This window comes from Protopterus annectens, chromosome 4.part0, assembly GCF_019279795.1.
Source record: "Protopterus annectens isolate FY-2018-M chromosome 4.part0, PAN1.0, whole genome shotgun sequence".
NCBI lineage: Eukaryota > Metazoa > Chordata > Ceratodontiformes > Protopteridae > Protopterus > Protopterus annectens.
The window spans coordinates 1,276,441,304-1,276,447,816 of NC_056733.1; positions in this window are offsets into that span (position 1 = coordinate 1,276,441,304).

A 6,513-nucleotide genomic window follows, 5' to 3' on the forward strand; every position below is an offset into this window, starting at 1 on the left:
TGATTTTGTATTCGTAACTAGCTTGGTAGGATTTTATGAGGGATCTCAGCTTCTTACTGAGGCTGACCAGGGAGTTCCTTCAGTCATGGAATTTTACTCTTTTTTGCAACAGTTTCTTTCTTCTCTTGTAAAGTTTTTTTATGGCAGAGGATCACCAGATTGGCTTCCTTTTTTTGGAGGATAGCATCTTGGTTCTGTTTGGGATAGCACAATCCATGCACTCGTGTAAGTGCTTATAAAGTGCATTTGTGTAGGATTCAGCAGTTGTGCCTCTATTGTCTGTCTGCATGGGTGTCGTGAAGTTTGTCACTTCTGTCTTAAGAAGCGTAAAGATGGCTTTGGAGAAATTTTTTATGGTGGTTTCCCTAATGGGGTGGGGGGGTGGGGGTGGGATGTAGATGTCTAGGGTTATTAGCTTGTGGTCAGATCTGACCAACGAGGAATTGACATCTGGTGTGGAACATCGGTCACCCATATTGGTAATAACCAGGTCTAGGATATTGCTGCCCCTGGTGGGGGTGTAGATAAGTTGATCCAAGGCACTGGAATTTATGAATTCCAGAAAATGTTGAGTAAAAGAGTTGGTACATGAATAATTTTCCCAGTTAATGGTGGGGTAGTTGAAATAAACCATTATTAGGGTGTTGGGTTATACCCTAATATTTTCCAGTGTATAAAGAAATGAGGAGGGGGAATCCTGAGGGGGTTTGTAGCAAGTTACAATTTGGATTGCGGTCTTGCCCAGAGTTAGTTGCACTTGGATAATCTTGGATGCATTATGCTGAGCAACTAGCCTGGAGGTGTGGATATCCTTAATGAGTATGGGCACCCCTCTGCCTTTAGTGTTTTGGTCTAGGTTAGGTGGCTGAAAGGTGTGGTATGAATTATAGTCTGGTAATGCAGTGGTGCTCTCTAGAGCCTTGAACCAGGTCTCTGTCACTGCACAGATGTCAATGTTCTTTATTTTAAGGACTGCCTCGAGTGAATGCATTTTGAGGTTTAGACTTGTAGCATTGAGTAGCATTACCCTCAGATTTTGCTTGCTTTTACCTGTTACGGTAATTTGTCATTTGAACCTTGCCTAAAAAAGGCACTATAGGGGTGGCAAGAGCCTTAGCCATTATCCGGAATCCCAAGAGCGACAGGTGCAGGCCATCTCTGGCAAAGCATCATCATCTGTCAATCATGTCATCCCAGGCAGACAGATACTGGATCCCCTTAGAATGACACCAGAAGCTTAGCCAATTGTTGAAGTCAAGCATTTTGCCCTTGTACTGTGGTATCATTCTGGGTGATGGCAGGATGCTACTCAGGGCTAGGGTCATACCTGCCTGGGCTAGAAGTTCAGGGAGCTCCTCCATGTCTCTTTTCATGTAGTCCTGGGAGGTGCATCTCAGGTCATTCACACCAACATGGACAATGACAGAGTCATATTTGTACTTGTTTTGGAGTAATATGAGTGCATGCATTATGTGGCGGATCCTGGCACCCAACAGGCAGCTGACAGTAACTTTCTCCTTGTTTAGCCTGGTGAGCGGAACATCAGTGTGCCTGACTATATTTTTTGGCTAGACTTGTATGGGCCCTAGGGCCGATAGCCTAGTACCTACCTATGAACCTACTTATGAACCTATAGAGTTACCTATGGCTAGAGTGTTGGGTACATATATATGTTGGGTATATATATATATATATATATATATATATATATATATATATATATATATATATATGTATTTATATATATATACATATATATATATATATATATATATATATATATATATATATATACATACATACATACATACACACACACACACATACATATACATATTCATATACATATATATATATATATATATATATATATATATATATATATATATATATATATATATATTCACATGCTAGATTGAGGAGTTGACCATACCTGACAAGGTCCTGGTTTCTACATTCATGTGTATATAAGTATCACTGAGGTCTGAAGGCCATCTAAGGTCAGAGAAGACAATTATAATTACAGAAACATAATATTCAGTATACCCTCTGTCACACATAATTCATATGAACTCCACTGCTATACACACTTATTGTTGTTTTACAATTATATTCAATTTTTTTTTATTTGTTTTTTATAATTGAGTGGACAAGCATTAATAAAATTGGGAGTGTGCTAGATTACAGCCCAGACTCACCTGCATTGCAGCCATACACTTAAACCTACTGCCACAGGAACAGATGAGAAACAGCTGTATATTTTCATATTCATTATTAAGAATGTCTATCAACTGCCTCGCAATTACACTTAGCGTGTTTGTGTGGTGGCAAACCATATAAGATACAATGTATCCATTCTGAAATTGTCTACTGTCTGCTGCTGTCTATAGGTGTTCTAGACCTGCAGGTGTTGGGCAAGATTGATAACTACCGCACAACACTGCTTAGTGGGTTTGGGCTATGGAAAGCAAAAGATGCAACAATGTATCCTTTTTGAAATTGAGAATGTCTACATCCTGTCTACAGGTGTTCTGTCTGCTTTGAGTGTGGGCCATTAGCCCAGGTTTGCACAAAGATAAACGATGCATAAAAGTGACAAGCAAAGCTCACCTTGTTTTATCCTTAGAGCAGTGTTTATTGGGTTTCATCCTTAAAAGACAAATGTGGGACTTCAACCATAATATACAGATGTATAAATGGTGTAGATCACTGTGTTTAACAGATGTGGTACATACACACACACACACACACACACACACACACACACACACACACACACACACACACACACACACACACATGTTATTCACTGGTGTAGTTTATATATTAGTTATTATAGAAGTACATTACAAGAAATGTATTTATCCATTTCCCATGTTTGCAATAAGCCTGCATGCCTTGCAAATACTGATATTAAAAAAAATAAACAAAAAAATAAATAAAATAAGCAACATTACAAAATAAATGTTAGTATACATTAAACATTTTTAGATAAGTCTGGATTTGAACTGCCACACGAATGAACCTACAAAACACAAGGTGTTTTGTCTCCCTTTGTCACAGAAACAGCTTTGCAACACAACTGCAAATTGTACATACAAGCAAGTTCCATTTCATCCACAATATTAACAAGACATATAATACTTGTACACTCTCACTTATTTGTACATGTGTTAATTACATATTTAGTGCAATGACAGACCACACAACCATGTATGACTATTGTTTGCAGCAATGCAGCTCTGTCTTATCTTTGCATTGTGTTCATTCTTCTCTTATCTGAGCAGTGATCTCAGACATGCAGTCTGTAAGGCATTTTGTATCATTGTCCTTAAAATGTATGAGAATATTAAATGACAATAATACAGAGTTTTCAACAAAGGCCAGGGAGTTTTGATATTAGTGAAAACTAACTGAGAAATGTGTGCTACTAATTTACATTTAAAACCTTGATACAATTACTTCTACACTTTGAAAGAGACTCCTGGCTGACACACCCACTGCAGGTAACGGAGTTTGAATTGTTGTGCATTCCTTCTCCTTTCAACTAACAATTCAAAGTTGCAAACCATTAGCAACAAACACTGAAGTAGTTCCTATAGTATGTTTACTTCTGCTATACAAAGCCAAAAGTTTGGGATTCAGCAATTCTAATGAGTTCACATCTCATTTGCATCTTCACTGTGCACAGTGGAATGAGTCTACACCATAACAAGGTAACAGTGTAACAAGGGGACCTGAAGGTGAGAGGACTTCTGTATTTGTAGAACAGGGAGGATTGGCATTCCTTTAGATTTATCTGCACAGAAGGCTTCTGATGTTGCTAATGTATGTTTGTGTTTTTCACATAAATGTGTGATTTGTTCACATTATGAAGAGAGCTGTTATTTATATGCATTATGGGATTAAACTGCTAACTCTTCTTATACTTATCTCTTGGCATAGGCATTGGCTATTATCTTATTAACTGTCATTACAAGTGTTGTTGTTAAAAGTGGTTACCTTACAGGCTTTTCTATCTTATTCCATGGCAATATAAAGTACTATATTGTCAATGACACAGGGGTGTAATGTTTCTAAGATGACCAATAGATACCCTCAGGGCAGTGATGGGCACAGTGTGAGGTGACTAGCATTCATATACAATTTACTTTTGAGTTGTACATGTGTATACATTTTGCGAAAATTGTGTGGGAAGAATGCATAATGTGAATTAGGTGTTATTCCTTGGATTCTACAAACTGACATTTTCCTGTTTTTTTGGGGGTGTGGGGGATCCAAGTACTATTGGTATGCTTCCACATCACCAGATGGGTTTCAAGAATTCTGCTTTTGCGATTGTGTAGTCATCCTGATATTTTCATGTGTGCATGGAGAAATTGTATGCAATCAGTGGTATGTTTTTGCATACCATTCAGAAATTAATGTAGGATCCTGGATGCTGATCCCTGTGATATCCCCAACATATGCCCTGTTGGCCTTGGAGTTTGGAATTTGTAGGGAAAACCTACACTGAGTTTACATGATTGCTTTATAGATTGTTGAATAGTTCCTTCATCTTGATTTGGTTGACTACCATACAATTCAGCTGCTTATGCTGTAACTAGCATGTTAAGATGTTTATCATGTTTGAGTGGCTCTGTACATCATGTAGTGCAATTTACTGACTACAAAATGGTGAGCTACCATGTTCTCATCACACCGTGACCACGTTTTTAGAGGACCATGTAGGCTTTATAGAATCTGCACCAGTGTCTATTGCATACCTTTGAGACAGAAACTATCTATCCAAAATCAGGTTTACTCCCTAAGAAGTATCTAGGGGAAACCTTTCATATGTGCCAGTTCACTTTGTAGTTCATGTAGAACACATCCAGGGATATTATTGGGTCCTATGGAAACTGTATTCTTGGCCTTGGACAATACAGTTTTAACCTGTGCTGCAGTAATGCTGGGTGCCTGGCATTCCTCCGGTATTGTGATTGGTCCTTTGGGGGGGGGGGTAAAGTTGACACTGAATCTGTCAGCCAGTATGTTGGAAATATCTGTTGGCTCAGTATAGAAGGTACCATTGTGCAGTACCTCAGAGCAAACCTGGGTATTGCTCTGGAGATTCTTGATGTAACTATAGAAAGCGTTGTGGCTGTTTTTAGTGTCTGCCACAATGCTGCCTTCATAGCTGGCTTTAGAGGTTTTGATGAGGGGATCTCAACTTTTTGTTGAGGCTAATAAGGGAGTTTTTCCAGTCTTGGGACTTCACCTTTTCGACAACAGTTTCTGCAACAGTTTTTTCCTGCTGTTGTACAGTTTATTAATGTCAGGGGACCACCAGATTGGCTTCCTTTTTTTGGAGGAGAGCATCTTGGTTCTTTTGGGTATGGCTAGTTCCATGCATTTATGTATGTGTTCTTACAGTGCATTGGTGTATGATTTGTAAGTCACGCATCTATTTTCCATTGACATGGGTGCAGCAAATTTAGCCACCTCTGTTTTTAGGAGCCCAGTGTCAGCTTTGGAGAATTTCTTCATGGTGGTTACCATTGTGGGGGTGTGTGGGGGAGATGTGGATTTCCATGGTGATTAGTTTGTGGTTGGATCTAGCCAGGGAGGAATTGACTATTGGTATAGAGCAATGGTTGCCCATGTTAGTAATAACCAGGTCAGTGATGTTGCTTCCTCTGTTGGGGTAAGAATGAGCTGGTCCAGGGCATTGGAATTGATGAATTCCAGGAAGCATTGGGGCAGTGTATTGGTGCATGAGTAGTTTTCCCATTTGATGGAGGGATAGTTGAAGTCACCTAGCATGAGAGCATTGGGTTGGACCCTAATAGTTTCCAGGGTGCTTAGGAATGTGGAGTCTTTGGATATGGGTGAGGCTATGACCTGAATTGCCATCTTACCCAATGTTAGTTGTACCTGAAATATCTCAAATGCATTATGCTGGACTACTAGTCTGGAGGTGTGCATATCCTTTCTGAATATGGAGACAATGTCGCCTTTGGTGCTTCGGTCCATGTTCTGGGGCCAAAAAGTGTGGAATAAGTTATAGCCTGATAATGCAGGGATGCTTTCTGCTGCTTTAACCCAGGTCTGCATTACAGCACAAATGTCAATGTTCTCCATTTTGAAGAGTGCTTCAAGCAAGTGGATCTTGAGATTTAGACTTCCAGCATTGAGCAGCATGGCCCTCAGATTGCACTTATTTATAGCTGTTACAGTGGTAATTTGGTCTTTGGAACATCACCTAAAAAGACACTATAGGGGTGGCAAGAGCCTTAGCCACGATCCAGAATCCCAGGGGTGACAGATGCAGGCATTCTCTGGCAAAGCATTGAGGTCTGTCAGTCATGTCATCCCAAGCAGAAAGATACTGGATCCCCTTAGAATGACATCAGAAATGTATCCAACTGTTGTAGTCAATCATTTTCTGCTTGTACTGCAGTATCATTCTGGGCAACGGCAGGATGCTGGTCAAGGCTAGGGTCGTACCTGCTTGGGCCACATAATCTGAGA